Here is a 16,023-nt window from a genome sequence, read left to right as displayed (position 1 = left end):
TAAATCTATTTTAACAGAAAGATTAAGAAAGAAATGAAAAAAATTCATTATTTCTCAGTTTTTGGCCATTATAGTTTGAAATTAATATACGCTACCGTAATTAAAACTCATGTATTTTATTTGCCCATCTGTCCCGTTTATTACACCGTTTAAGCGATGTCCCTATCACAATTTATGGCGCCGATATTTTATTTAGAAATAAAGGTGCATTTTTTCAATTTGCGTCCATCACTATTTATAAGCTTATAATTTTAAATAATATAATAACATATTCTCTTGACATGCATATTTAAAAAGTTCATACCCTTGGGCAACTATTTATGTTGTTTTTGTTTTTTTTTAATTGTATTTTTTTTTTTTATTATTTAAAAAATGTATGTGGGTAATTTTTGGTGTGGGAGGGAAATTGCTAATTTTAAATGTAAAATAATATTTTTTTTTTTTATTAAAAATGTATGTGGGTGCAGTTTACTATTTGGCCACAAGATGGCCACAGTGAAAAAAGTCCTGGATGCGAACGATCTCGCATCCAGGAACTAAAATGCTAGGGAGAAGTTTCCTGGGGGCAGAAATACCGCGCTCTCTGGATAGAAAGCGTCGGTATTTCTGCGGGGAAGTTAGATCGGTGAATAGGAATTATATTCCCATTCACTGATCGGGAGGCGGGAGCGCGCGCGGGGGCGCGCCCGATCGCGCGCAACAGCGGGCGGCAGCAGCAGTGCCTATAACTGGCTATCAAAACCTACTTGCACTGGGTCTTACAATACTCCCAATTTTGGGAACAGTCATAGGCCCTTATTCAATTCACTTTTCCCCCTAAGTTTTCTCCTAGGTGATCTTTTCACAGCGTATCAATAAAATGTCTATTAAACCACCAGCAAGCAAGGAAATGCTCAGAATAATTTTGATAGTATTTTTTCACCTGCCTTTTTTTACTTTTTTAATTGTAGAGTGCTGAAAATGTAGCTCCTAGGAAGGAGAAAACTCAGGAGAAATCATTAATTGCATATGGGCCATAGAGTGGAAGGGACATTTGAATAAGACTGGGTACCCACTTTAAACCTCTGTCATGTTTTGGACAGCAGCTTAGTGATGCATGCTGCACAAACATGCTGTTTGGCTCCTAGATGAGCGGTGTGTGCTGCTGTGTGGAGAGGGGATGTGATGGACTTTGCATGGACTTCTTTTCACATTTCTACTGGACCAGAAAGAGGTTAAGCAAGATGATCTAATTCTGGTGGATGGTGGGAGAGGAGGCCAGTGACATTGGATAACGCTAGCACACGTTTCAGATTTCTGGCCAAAATTATTGATTTGGCCGCATAAAGAGTAAAGTGTGTGTATAGTGTCTAGGAACGTTATACCAGTTTAGTTGCTTTCAGTATCTTAGGAACAACCTTGCAGTGTTGTATAACTGTAGAGAGGTGCAGACTCAAAGGAAACGTCTTTAATAAACATATTAATGCCAACAGTTCCCAGGTTGTCGCTCTAGGAGACTTCTTACCTTAGCAACAGGATAAAAACAGGGAACACCAAGAGCCCCAATAGTGTAATATGTACTGGTAAATGGTTACTAGATAGAGTAAATATTAATACTCACAAACCAGGGTTACCATTAGGCAACCACTGTAAAGGCAGGTGGGGAGATTTTTCTGACCCCACTCAGGAATAAGAAGTCGCTCTCTGTAGATGAGAAAAAGGGGGTTCAACCCTCCACCCAGGGTGGACTCAATATTATGCAGGAGAACAGAGGCGCCAAAAGGATAAAAGGAAGCTAAATGAGCTTAAAAACCAAACATATGCTATTGCTCCGTTGTTATTGCCAAATGAAGCGGGATCAAACCTGCAAAACGCATTGCCTATTTGGAGCTCATAAATAAAATATATTGACCGTCTTTACTACAGTCGTTGTGTGTCTACTTGGAGGAGGTATGTCCACCACTACCTCCTCTATTTACCAAGAATTTGTTTTTTAAAGGGATACTGTAGGGGGGTCGGGGGAAAATGAGCTGAACTTACCCGGGGCTTCTAACGGTCCCCCGCAGACATCCTGTGTTGGCGCAGCCACTCACCGATGCTCTGGCCCCGCCTCCAGTTCACTTCTGGAATTTCTGACTTTAAAGTCAGAAAACCACTGCGCCTGCACGCCCGTGTCCTCGCTCCCGCTGATGTCACCAGGAGTGTACTGCGCAGACACAGACCATACTGGGCCTGCGCTGTGCGCTCTTGATGACATCAGCGGGATCGAGGACACGGCAACGCAGGCGCAGTGGTTTTCAGACTTTAAAGTCTGAAATTCCAGAAGTGAACCGGAGGCGGGGCCGGAGCATCGGTGAGTGGCTGCGCCAACACAGGATGTCTGCGGGGGACCGTTAGAAGCCCCGGGTAAGTTCAACTCATTTTCCCCTGACCCCCCTACAGTATCCCTTTAAGCTCATTTAGCTTCCTTTTATTCTTTTGGCGCCTCTGTTTTCCTTAGCAACAGATTGGTACAATCAATTTCATCAGGTGTTATCACTTCAGGCCAGACCACAGGGATATTTAATAAAATATACATTGTTCATGGAGTTACATGTTAAGTAACCTTTAAAGCGTTCTTGAAGTGACGTGAGATAAACATAGTGACGTATAATTTTAGTACTAGTAAGAACTTCTCTGAAGTCCCTCTCTATTTTCCAGTACAGCAAGAGTTAAAACATTTTGGGTTGTTATCTATGTAGAAGAGCTTGTCCACATCTTGTCGCATTCAGTCTAGTTTCCTGAAAAGTAAATAAAAGCTAAAACAGCTGAGAAACTGAGATAAGGCTTCTAATGAGGTTTAGGCCTGGAACCCACTAGAAGGCGCAAAATGCTATCGCAATCGTTAGCGATTTGTGATAGCATTTTGCCAGCAATTTTGGGAGCGATTTCCCTGCTCCTATACGATTCATTGGAATGGAAACACTCCCAAAATGCTGCATGTCCTGTGATTCCGATTTTCTTAATCGCAATCACTGTAGTGGAATCAGTCCCATCCATTTACATTGACAGAGTGTTTAGGGAAATCGCTAGTGATTGAAAGCGCTCCGTAAACGCTCAAAAAAAGCTCTAGTGTGTTCCAGGCCTTAACCACTTAACGACCGCCTAACGCCGATAGACGGCGGCTGGTCGTAAGTGGTTTTACGAGCGGCCGTTCCATGTCAGTTTACGGAGGGTGTCTCCGTGAACAGCCTGCGAGCCTCCGATCGCGGCTCGCAGGCTAAATGTAAACACGCGGGGAAGAAATCCCCTGTGTTTACATCCTACGGTGCAGCAGCGCCGTAAAGGAGATCGGCGATCCCCGGCCTCTTGATTGGCCTGGGATCGCCGGCATCTGATAGGCTGAAGCCTGTCAGAGGCGGTACAGGACGTATTGCCGCCCATGGGAAGGAGGGGAGGGAGGGAAAGAGAGGGAGGCTTTGAGGAGCCCCTCCGCTACAGCAAAATAGCCGGCGGCGATCAGACCCCCCCAGCACGACATCCCCCTAGTGGGGAAAAAAGGGGGGGAAGTCTGATCGCCCTGCCTGCAATGGGATCTGTGATGTAGGCTGAAGAGCCCACGCAGTACAGATCACTCAAAATGAGCCCGGTCCTTAAAGAGACTCTGAAGCGAGAATAAATCTCGCTTCAGAGCTCATAGTTAGCAGGGCCACGTGTGCCCCTGCTAAACCGCCGCTATAGCGCCGCTAAACGGGGGTCCCTTCACCCCCAAACCCCCCACTGCGACACTTGGTCGCAGACTTGGTCGCTCCTGGAGGCAGGGCTAACGGCTGCAGCCCTGCCTCCAGTCGCGTCTATCAGCGGCGCATCGCCGCCTCTCCCCCGCCCCTCTCAGTCAAGGAAGACTGAGAGGGGCGGGGGAGAGGCGGAGATACGCGCTGACAGACGCGCGTGGGGCAGGGCTGCGGCGGTTAGCCCTGCCCTAACCAGGAAGCGCTCCCCCGCTGCACCGAGGGGATTTGGGGGTGAAGGGACCCCCGTTTAGCGGCGCGATAGCGGCGGTTTAGCAGGGGCACACGTGCCCCTGCTATCTATGAGGTCTGAAGCAAGATTTATTCTCGCTTCAGACTCTCTTTAAGTGGTTAAAGTGTACCTGAGATGAATCCAGGAAAAGAATTTATACTTACTTGGGGCTTCCTCCAGTCCCCTGTAGTCTATGGACTTCCTTAGTATCTGTCCTGTCCCGTCCATTCTGCTGCAGTTAGCCCTGGTAGGGCCCGTTCAGACTACAAAGTGCGGACCGCAACGCATGCGGACCGCAACGTGTACGAACGCACGCCATCCGCGTTCGTATGCGTTGCGTGGCTGATCCCATCACTGAAAAGTGAATGGGACAGCCGCGCGTTTTTGTAAAATCTGCGTGCAGCATGCGTTCCCGGACCGCACAGGTCCGGAACGCATGCTGTGTGAACATTAGACATTGCACTCTATGCACTGTCTGATGTCCTGCGTGTCGGCCCCCCGCACGCGTTTCCAAAACGCATATGGAAACGCGTGCAGTGTGAACGGGCCCGTAAAGTCCCTAACTGAGCCAGTCCGGGAACTATTGTGCAAACGCAGCACTGGCCTTTGTTTGAAGCCCACGGTTAAGAATATATATCATTTTTGCTTGTGAACAGTTGCCATCGTAAAAGTTAATAAGAAGGGTATCCCAAGAGTCAGTTTGCAAGTGCCAAAAGTTAACAATATTTTCAGCAGATCACAATTTTATGCCTGGTACACACAATGCAATCTATCGTTCGATCTGCTCCCGTTCGAGAACGAGATCTATTTTGTGCAGTGCTGATTTGAAAAGCAATCTCGTTTTCCATCAGGGGCAGATTGAACTTGTCGGAAATGAATGATTTGACCGTTGATCTGACGGGAAATTGCATCGTGTGTACCAGCGTTTAGTATGGATTTCGTACAATGAGGATATAATAAAGAGGAACGCAGCGCTACTGCCGACTCGGTTGGCTCTGTGGAGAACGAGTGTTTGAGATGTCTGGGGTCTGTTAGAAATTGCAATACTGAGGAAATCTTTTTTGTTACTACTTTTTGCAGGACATCCAAGGTGCTGAGGAGAATTATTTGTAAATATTGGCCGACAGTGGAAACAGATCCTCAGCTGTGTCAATAGTCAATGGTAAGAAACCTAACTTTGTGTATACAAATCACTTTTTGATGAGAGCTGATGCGAGAAAGAGTGGATTTTTGGGTGCCCCTGCCCATGGGACTTTCTTAAAGTGGATGTCACCACAATACAGGCATCATTAAAGTTGCTAAAGTGATACACCCAGGATCTGGCATCTAAAGTTCTGTTAAAAAATTTTTTTATGTGTAACTCCATAGAAGATGTTTATTAAAGGACCCCTATCACAAAAAAAAAAATATACATTTTTAAAATGCCTATGTACTTGAAGTTTTTTTCTTCTAGAGTAAAATGCACTGTACATTACTTTTGTTCTATAGTCTTGCCGCTTAAAGAGGAACTCCAGTGAAAATAATGTAGTAAAAAAAGTGCTTCATTTTTTACCATAATTATGTATAAATGATTTCGTCAGTGTTTGCTCATTGTAAAATCTTTCCTCTCCCAGATTCACATTCTGACATGTATTACATGGTGGCATTGTTACTGTGGGCAGGTTATGTAGCTGCTCCTAGCTGTTTTGGCTGTTAGAGACAGCTGTAAACAGCTAATTCCTGTCTGTGAGCCTTGTTACATTGTGGCAGTTTGCCCAGAGTACCGCGGTACTCAGAGCTTCTTGTGGGAGGGGTTTCAGCACAAAATCAGTCATACAGCGCCCCCTGATGGTCTGTTTGTGAAAATCATTATATTTCTCATGTAAAAGGGGGTATCAGCTACTGATTGGGATAAAGTTCAATTCTAGGTTGGAGTTTCTCTTTAAAGTTGGCAGTAGAAATCTGAAAGGTTTTGGACTATTCCATCTCCTCAAAGGGGATTTTTAGGAGTTTTATTTTTTTTCAAAAGCACTTGCTGAATGGCAGTTGCTCAGTTCAACTGAACTGAACAGAATAGTGTGCAAATGAGTATGGAGGCTGTCCGACAATTTTGTATAGATCCTTTTCGGTGAGTGCTTTTGTAAAGAATAGAGAAAACAATGCGAATCCCCCATGAGGAGATGGACTAGTCCAAAACCTGTCAGTTTGACTGACTATGGGTGAAAAGTAATTTATAATGCATTTTAATGTGGGAGAAATGTACTTCTTATAGGTATGTTGTGTTTACTTGTATTTAAATTTTTACAGTTAGTCCTTTAAATGTCTCTATGGTGCAGCTCCAGTGTCCCAGCGCAGCTGTGCAGGGGATGCCTACCTGGCGAGGTCGGCATCTGCAACGGAGGGGAAACCGGAGCTGTGGCATGGGACAGATAGGCTTGCCAGGGGCTGGAGGAAGCCCCGGCTAAGTAGATCTTGTATTCTTTTTTTGCTCACTCCTGTCCTGGAAGGTGTGTACACACATCCAGTCTTGGTAGGCTTATTATACCACTTAAATGTAGTATAAAAGCTTACCTACACAATCTGCTCAAAGGGTTAAAAATCTGTTGGTCCTCATACTACATGGAGGTGGTAAAATTGGGCAATCAGGATTGGATGTGTGTACCAGGCTTTACAGATGATTTGAGTCCGTTACGTTGGTGCCTATTGGTGGAAGTGATAGCAGCTGCAGTCTGTTGATAAGGAGAGAGGCCTCCTGGATTTACAAACTAGGAATGCTTCTCCATGAGTTCTCCTAGACATGACCATCACTAGACCAACAGGGAAACTCAAAAGCTTAGCTCATTTTACTATTATTTCCAGTTACATCTGCTGCAAAGTCTGGAGCTTCTGGAAATGTAAATGTCGTTTCTGCTGTGAGTAACCTCTGAATAAAGGGAGAGTCCTCTGTTGTCAAGGAAAACACCAATCCAGTCAGTGTCGCTCTGTATATTGCAAGGATTTTTATGTGCTTGTAAGGGCTGGTTCAGACGGGCGTTTGTGTGGCGTTTAACTCGGCGTTTCAGACGTAGCGTTTTTTGGGATCTACCGCCATCCCATGCAAGTGAATGGGAGCGTTTAGAGCTGGCTTTTGCAGGCTTTCATAAAAGCCTGGCGGTAGATCCCGGCGTTGCGTCTAGTCTCGAAAGCAGCATGCTGCTTTCAGAGGCGGTAAACGCCAGGAAACAATAGCAGAGACCAGAACTGCTAGCGTTGAACGCTTCCCAAAAGCTTCAAACGCAACGCCAAGCAAAAGCTCAGCAGACGCCCGTGTGAACCAGCCCTAAAACAGTCACTCCAGTATAAAGCCCTTAAAGGAAATCTAATATGAAAATAAAAAATCCGTTTAACTTACCTGGGGCATCTTGCAGCCCCCTGCAGTCATCCTGTGCCTATGACTTCCGTCCGCAAACAGTAGCGACCTCCGCAAAGCTGGCAGGCCACGCGCCTCCTCCAAACTCCTGTGGCCTGAAGCATTCTGCACATGCACAGTATGCAAAAACCGCTACTGTGCATGCGCAGAGCGCACCTGACAGCTGGAGAGTGATGAGGGTGTACGTGGCTCAGGGGCTGGCATGCGCAGTGGCTGCCAACTGGCGGCGACTGGCCAGATATGTGGTGGTCACCGCAGCTTGATGGAGGGACTCGGAAGGACAGCGTGGGAACAGGATGACTCCAGGGGGCTGCAAGAAGCCCCAGGTACGTTAAAATGATTTTTTTTTTTTAATTTTGACGTCAGTGACCTTTTAAAGTGTACCAGAGAGGTTTAAATAAGCAGCTTTTATACTTACCTGGGGCTTCCTCCAGCCCCATGCCGGCCATGGGCTCCATTGCCGTTCTTGTGGGCCCCTCTGTTTCTCCGCGGTGTCCCCTGGTATACATGTAAATGGCTCCTGCTCTGTATAGTTTTTGAATAATTGTTACTCACACAGAGCTGACACGGTTGCTGAGAATAGCAGTTTGGGCTGGGGCACACCGAGCGGCCTTTTGAGCGTTTCTGCAGCCGCTTGTATAGGAAAAACTCAAACCGCTCTGAAAAACGGCAGATCAGAGCGGTTTGCCAGGCGGTTTTGTTACAGAAGCTGTTCAGTAACAGCTTTACTGTAACAATATATGAAATGTACTACACTGAAATCCGCAGCAGCAATCCGCAAAACGCTAGCAAAACGCCTCAGAAAAAAAAAGCGCTTAAAAATCTGCTAGCATTTTGCGGATCTGCTAGCGGTATTTGGTGTGCACCGGGCCTTTGAGCATACTGTCTGGTTTAGAATCTCTTAGCTTTGTTTGTTAGCTTACCGGCTATTTTCCTGACCTTGTTTTTGGAGTTTTGCTGTTCTGCACCTTCATATGCAGTTGCAGCACTTTTGAGGGAGCAGAGGAGAGCATTTCAGCTAATTTTGGGAGTGAGCTCTGTTAATTCTCTGTGCAGAGACAGAACTACTTCCTGGCAAACGGCCACTGGATGTTATGTAAACTGCTGTGTATCCACTGGGAAAACACCCTTGTTCATTTACTACCTACCCTTCCATAATGAGTCACCTAGTAAATAATTATTCCTTTTGCCAAGAACTGTATAAAGCATGTATGACAATCCTATTCCCCTGTTTTGATTAAAGGACAACTGAAGTGAGAAGAATATGTAGGCTGTCATATTTATTTCTTTTTAAACAATCCTAGTTTTCTGGCAGCTTTGCTGAGCTATTTGGCTGCAGTAGTGTCTGAATAGTGCCAGAAACACGCATGCAGCTAATCTTGTCACATCTGACAATGTCAGAAACACCTGATCTGCTGCTTGCTTGTTCAGGGTCTATGGCTAAAATATTAGAGCCTCCATATCCCTTTTGCTACAGTTGTTCTTTAAGTTTAGGTTTTGGTTTAAAGAGAACCCCAGGCAGCATCACAAGAAAAAAAATACTACCCGCTCCACGCCTCCTCCCGGATGCATCTGCGCTGCTTCAGGCCGTTCTCCGTGGCTCGGTTTATCCTCCACAGCCTCCGATCATCGGCAGATGATTCCAAGATGGCAGCAGCCTAGAAGTACTTCCTGGGTCACGGTTTAGCTACCGATTGGAAGAGGCAGGGAGAGAGTTGGTGGAGGCGGGGAGCGATCGGGGGAAACAATTTGATTGACGGCTGGCAGGGCTGAGGAAGCTAGCTACCATCAGATTGTCACTAGCTTTGAGGGGGACTCTGCACCAGAAGCACACAGAGGCATGTTATTGGGCAGAGAACATGCCCTTGTGTCCTATAATGTATTTATTATCAAGCACTCTTTAAAACTTTAGATCTGGCTCAGGCTTTTTTTTTTCATATTAATTCATTTCAATTCATATTATTATTACCGTATTTGCAATTTTTGCATCATTCATTCCTTATCACCTGGCTTGCTAGGTTTGCTAAATTTACTTTTTTATTGCTTTATAGAACAATAAATTGGAACATACAGAGCTATAGAGAAGACGGTCTATAGCACAGTGCCAAGTCACACAGTGCTGTGTAGACAGTAAAGGAGTTCCGAGGTAAAATAAGCATAGGCTTTTTTACTTAGCTGGGACTTCTTGCAGCCCCAGAAATGACTGTGTCCCATGCTGCAGCTGGGGTCTACTGCAGCATCCCGATGTCAGCCTGTAATATATCACAGACCCATCAGGGGTTCGGTGGCTTTTGCACATGCTGTCCGTGATCACGCTCACTTTGCCAGGAGTGTTAGCACAGTACTACTGCGCATGCACACAACACTGCTGGTAACGTGAGTGCAATCACATGCAGTAGCCCGACCCATTCATTACAGCCTGACAGCGGGACACTGGAGAAGACCGCAGCTGCAGCATGACACAGACCCTTCTAGGGGCTGCAAGAAGCCCCATGTAACTAAAAAAGCCTATGCTTATTTCACCTCACAACTCCTTTAAAGCGGAGCCAAGCCAAACATTTTTTTAATTCAAAATATTTAGCTGCACCACTCTGACACATACAAAGATAAATAAACACTCCTTTAAGCCTATGAGCATTTCAGTGCATGCTTTTCACCCTTCTCTTTTCATAACTAGGGTTATACAGGTGGCAGCCATTACTTCTGAGCTTAGTAGGAGGTTTTAGATCATGGGTGTGTTTGTCACAAGCTACCCTCCCTTACAGGGGCGTCGTCTATGTGAATTCTCACACAAGCTGAGATCACCTCCCCTGTGACATCATCAGTAGCAGCCTGTGGTCTGTTTTTGTTTTTTATCTCCTCCACCAATTTGCCGGAAAAATCCCGGCAATATGAAAGGAATGGAGGGGCTCCTCCAATAAGTGTAAAATATTTTATATTTCTCATCATGCAGCTGAAAAAAGGCTGCTATTTATCATTATAATTTAGAAAATATATTTTATTTCAGAAATCTTGTATTTTTAATTTGGGCCCACTTTAAGTACTATATTACAAGCATAAACAAAAGATTTGAATGTATAGTATTCATAGTCAGTGGTACCTCAAAAATCTGGAGACAGAGCCTTCTGTCATGCTACCCCTACTCTTTGGAACTCCCTGCCACACCCAGTAAAGACAGCACCATCCCAGGAGCTATTCAAATCCAGACTGAAAAGCCACCTGTTTAGCCTGGCATTTCCGGACTTATAAAATTCTTCCTCTGTACCACGATTGTCTGAGCCATGCTTATGCGCTTTGAGTCCTACGGGAGAAAAGCGATTTACAAATGTTATTTGTTGTTGTTGTATCGTAATAAAATATGCACATTTATGATTTTATTCAATAAAATCAGGTGTGTTACCTGGCTCAACAACTGCGTCACAAGCTTAAAGCAATACAGAGTAGGGAGAGTAATAGAAAAGAGAGAAGGAAAAGAAGAGAGAGGAGGGAAGGAAAAGAAAAGGGTTAGAAAAGGAAGGAAAGGGAAGAAAAGATCGTCTCCTTCCATTACACCATTATCTTAGGCAACTATGAACTCTCTATGATCCCAAAACAAGTACATACATCAGTCCTCCAAGCCAGTATTGTTACCGTATTTTATCGGAATGCTGTGGACAGTTTCTGCTTTTGTATGTCATGCGGTATAACAGGAGGACACTATTGACAAGGTGCTTCCAGGAGTTAACAGATGGGGCATTATTTGTTTTCCAGACTCGCAATAGAGAGTAGAAACGGAGTATTCTTACTAGGTCTAAAAGAGGAGAGAGCGTTCCATACTGTGTTACCAGGTGGTTATTTTAATAGGGCAAATAAAGTTCAACTTACAGGATTAAAAGTATTATGCACATGTAGGAACACCAGGAAGCAACTCCCATCTGCTGATGCGGGCTAATCCGCCGTGCTGTGGCCAACAGCGTGGTGTCCGATGTATGGGATGGTCTGCTCGCGTGGAAGGGGGTGGGTCCTGGACTGGAACATGCCTCTAGGTGATCTGACAAAGGAGGAAGCGATTGCCGAAACGCGTCATCACACTAGAGGCACTGAAAGATTAAACGCTTTGTGGCCTACACAGCAGCTTATGCTGTGCTGAGTCTCATCGTCAGTTACTGTCTAGTTCCGCCCAACTACTTGAGTAATAATTAATTTTTTTCTTCCCTATTCCCTCCCCAGTGTGTTTGTATTGAAAAAAAGTGTTAAATTTAAAGAGGAACTCCAGTGAACATTTTAGTGTTGGCAGTTGATGTAGCTGCAGCATGGTTTTTGGCAGTTGGAAACAGCTGTGACAGCTATTTTCCACAATGCAACAAGGTTCACAGACAGGAAACTGCCAAAAAAAGTACGTACTTTTCTTGTGGGAGGGGGTTCACCACAATATCAGTCATACAGCGCCCCCTGATGGTCTGTTTGTGAAAAGGAATAGATTTCTCATGTAAAAGGGGGTATCAGCTACTGATTAGGATAAAGTTACATTTTTGGTCGGAGTTTCTCTTTAAAGCAGACCTGAACTCAAAACGTCCTCTCTGCAGTAGAAGATAAGCAATAGCATAATAACCTTTACAGAGAAACATTTATTAGTTACAGCTAATATAAATCTGAAGTGTGTTTAATTCCTGCTTTCATGGAAGCTGACATAGGGTTAACAATCTTTGTTTACAAATTAGCTGCTCTACCGAGGCAGACAGCTGAAAGATCAAATTACAACTTGTGATTAGACACAAATGAGGGGGAATTAAACAGACTAAATTCTCTAAATACATACAGGGTGCATTTCTCTATGTTTCCTTCTGTCCTGTGCAAGAGTTCAGGTCCACTTTAAGGAGCAGTGAGATATGGTATATTTGTTGCAGACAGGGCAGGATGATGAGAGGTATATATGGCTTTTAGAAACACGCTGGGAGGCCGTGAGAAGGTAAACAGGGAGGACATGTAGTTCGGCAGTGGGAGGAGTGTCCTGGGTGAGGTGATCTGCTTTGTGCTGGGGAAGGAACTCCCACTGTACTGGCAATAATGTGCTACTGGATGTTGCCAGAGAGGAACTTTCAATACATTTACTGCAAACAATACAGACATTCAATACACAAAATAATGAGTAGTATATTGCGGTAGTTTAGACAAGATATAATTGGGGTACACACAAGGATTTTAGTTGCCTCTTATGTGAGAAAGGGGCATTTTTGGGGTATCTTTCTGAGATGGAAGTAGCAGCAGTTAATGAGGAGGCTCAAAGGATACCAGAGCTGAAGCTTATTGAAAAACATCCTCTTCCGTCCCCATCTTATCGCTCGCCAATGCCCCCGCGGGCCGTGTCGGGCATTAGTGTGTAGGCAATGGCATGGCTGTGCACGTCTTTGATCACGCACCTGTGGTCAGGAGGCGCATGCACACATCTACGCTGTAAATTTATATTTATGAAAGGTGAGGGGGGGGGGGGTTGAATTGGCAAAAAAAAAAAAAAGCACAAAGCCTGAAAAGTAGGTTTGCACTTTTTTTTTTTTTTTTTTTTTTTTACACATTTTCATGGCTCTGCAGTAGGACGTCTGACCAGGGCCACAATATTAAAGAATTGAATTTCCTGTTTAATGTATCCTGTTGTCAGACTTCAAATTTACACATTATTCTCTTTAGAATGACAGAAATAAAGGCTGCTGATTAAGGCCTGGTGCACACCAAAAACCGCTAGCAGATCCGCAAAATGCTAGCAGATTTTGAAACGCTTTTTCTTATTTTCCTGTAGCGTTTCAGCTAGCATTTTGCGGTTTTGGGAAGCGGTTTTGGTGTAGTAGATTTCATATATTGTTACAGTAAAGCTGTTACTGAACAGCTACTGTAACAAAAACGCCTGCAAAGCCGCTCTGAACTGCCGTTTTTCAGAGCGGTTTGCGGTTTTCCTATACTTTACATTGGAGGCAGAAACGCCTCCGCAATCCAAAATCTGCAGGAGCCCGGGAGTATGCGTTTCTGCAAAATGCCTCCCGCTCTGGTGTTCACCACCCCATTGAAATACATTACCCAAGCGGATCCGCACCCGCAATCGGATCTGCAAACGCGACCGAACCGCTCTGGTGTGCACTAGGCCTCAGTGCTGCTGTTGAAAGTTCTATATTTGCAGAAAATGCCAGAAGAGAGTTTAATGGCTCTTCAATAGCATAATCGTTGGTTAAACATGTTTCAAATTTAATTATTAAAATTATTAAAGGGCGTATCGCTGTGTGCAGAAAGACCTTCTATTTAATGGAAATGCGTGATTATAAAGCACCATTGCCTGGTATTTGCTGGTAATCCCTGCACCCATCCCCTGAGTCACTTCAGATAGCACATGGGAATTGCCAGGATGCAGCAGTCCAGACCAGAATCGCCGCTCAATGCAGCTTTAGTCATTTAGCCCCTATATACTGTATGTCTGTGTAATCATAAGGTATGCACGCTCTTATCCACCCCTCCCCCTACAACACACATTTCTATCTGTGACAATGATCTAAGCACAGAAATTGGAATTATGGAGCGATGGATTTCTTCATAGCAGGAAAGAGGGGCGTGTTTTACGCAATCTAATATGATAGGTAGTTCATTTCTGCCACCTGAGAAATACCTGGTGTTGAGAAAATGTATTCTATGAAATATTTCTTGAACGGTAGACAGTCAGATTCCATTAGGGCAGAAAATGCATGAGCGATTAACCTTTACTACCTTGCAGTGTTTTGTTAGTAGCTCGTGTTTGTTTAGTACGCTTGGATAAGGTAACATTTGATAATAGAATTCCTTTGTTTTGGTAACTGAGTAACCATATTACGGTATCAGGAAAATACTTTTTTTTTTTTCACTTACAGTCTGAATGCAGTGAAATGTTACCTGCCAGGGGAGTGCATATTTCAGTCAAGCTAATCAGCAGCTGTTGCTGTCACCATAGCTTGCATTTTATGCAAGAAAGACATTCCGAATGGCCTTATATGGACTGAGCACTTTCTTCTTCCTAACTTGACCTGTCTTTATTTCGCAAGCCTTCACAATATAGGAAGTAAACCAAAAGCCGCCTGTACAAACACACAGAGAACTAATCTCGCTGCCTGTACTGTTGAACTCTATAAAAAAAAATTTCATTCTGACAGAGCAACAGGAAGTGTATACTAGTAATAGCCAAAACATAAAAATCACTTGCCAGAAAATGGCTAGGTCCCCTTGTGCTACTGAAATAGGCATGGACAGAAGGTGCCCTGTGGTAGGTGGCACTACGAAAGTAAGATCTCCATGGATCACATTTTATTTCCAGCACATTCCATGGATGCTCGATTGGGCCGATATCTGGTTCAGTTCTGATACCTATGTGCCAATTGTAGGTCCTTTCTGAGGGGGACAGGGGTCAGCATCAGCTTTCTGACAAATTTCCCTCATGGCCAACAGAACCTTTTTCACAGTTTCTCAGTACAGGCTAGCCTTCACTCTTCATGCACATTAATTTATTACAGATAGCCTCAGGTTAATGTACAAGATGTGGGATGTTGGTTTGTTCCTAACCTGAATCAGCTCTTAAGTCGGAGCATTGTGCCATCTCTGTACCTCCTCTATGCCTCTTGTGGCCCCCTCTGGGTCACTTCTGTTCCCCTGTGCCTCCAGTGTCACCTCTGTTCCCCTGTGCCTCAAGCTTCCCCTTCTGGGTCACCTCTGTTCCTCTGTTACATTACATCTGCCTTCCCCTCCGGGTCACCTCTGTACCTCTAGTGTCCCCCTATGGGTCACTGTTCCCGTGTCACCTCTACCCCCACTGTGGTACCTCTGTACCCCTGTGCCTCCAGTGTACCCCTCTGGTTCACCTCTGTTACCCTGTGTCACTTCTACCCCCCCCCTCCCACTGTGTCATCTCTGTACCCCTGGGCCACTTTCAATCTCCTTGTGCCTCTGCTTCCCCCAGTGCCAACTTCTCTTGATCATGTAATTACACATGACCAGCAGGAGAAGGTGGGACAAGGGGGAGCAGTAAGGGTGAGAGGAGGTAGCTCATCACTTGAGGTGCCACTGGAGCACTACAGTGTATGCACAGCGGAAGTAGCAGTGTTTCTTCAGCCCCTTGCCCTCCAACCCCATTTGTGTACTCTGCAAGATGGACGGGGCTAGAGGAGCATAGAACAGGGAGTCCCCGTCTGCACGCAGTCAGTATACCACTTTTACTCAGTCATGTGTTTGGGATTCAAAAATAGGGAAGTTCTCTGCACAGTATTGGATGCTTCACTTTAGCACTCCACACAATATATTTACATTAATAGATGATAACAGTTGATTGGAAGAAGTATACCAAATTTGATATATACTTTACAGATTTCCTATAAAACAAATTAACTTAAAATAAACCTGAGATGATCAGTCCCTTGCCTGGATCCTCCACTAATGCGCGGTAATTTCGCAAATCTGGGCATACTGTACATGTGTGGTTCAGCCGTGCATGCACCTGTACTACTGCGCAGGCAATGAACGCTCCCGGCCGGGGGAGCACGTGTGGCCGGACTGCACCAATCTGTGAGATTACCAGGTTGCCTAGCGGAGGATGCAAGTGGCCTGGGAGGATGGCGAGGGACCAAGCAGCCTGAAGGGGGCTGGAGGAAGACCAGGTATTTATACATTTT

At 44.9% G+C, this 16,023-nt stretch overlaps 1 protein-coding gene across 8 annotated transcripts in view; it reads left to right on the top strand.

The window, feature by feature from the left end:
• MUS81 (MUS81 structure-specific endonuclease subunit) overlaps nucleotides 1–16,023 on the top strand; it is a 219,811-nt gene that overhangs the window by 6,005 nt on the left and 197,783 nt on the right. For all 8 annotated transcript variants that reach the window (XM_068260464.1, XM_068260469.1, XM_068260462.1 and 5 more), the window contains exon 2: nucleotides 5,062–5,143. The gene's annotated coding sequence lies outside the window, so the exon portion shown is untranslated. The remainder of the gene's footprint in view (nucleotides 1–5,061; nucleotides 5,144–16,023) is intronic.

The sequence above is a fragment of the Hyperolius riggenbachi genome, chromosome 11 (assembly GCF_040937935.1).
Source record: "Hyperolius riggenbachi isolate aHypRig1 chromosome 11, aHypRig1.pri, whole genome shotgun sequence".
NCBI lineage: Eukaryota > Metazoa > Chordata > Amphibia > Anura > Hyperoliidae > Hyperolius > Hyperolius riggenbachi.
The sequence above is the reverse complement of the archived record's forward strand: the minus strand, read 5'-3'. Positions and strand labels throughout refer to the sequence as shown.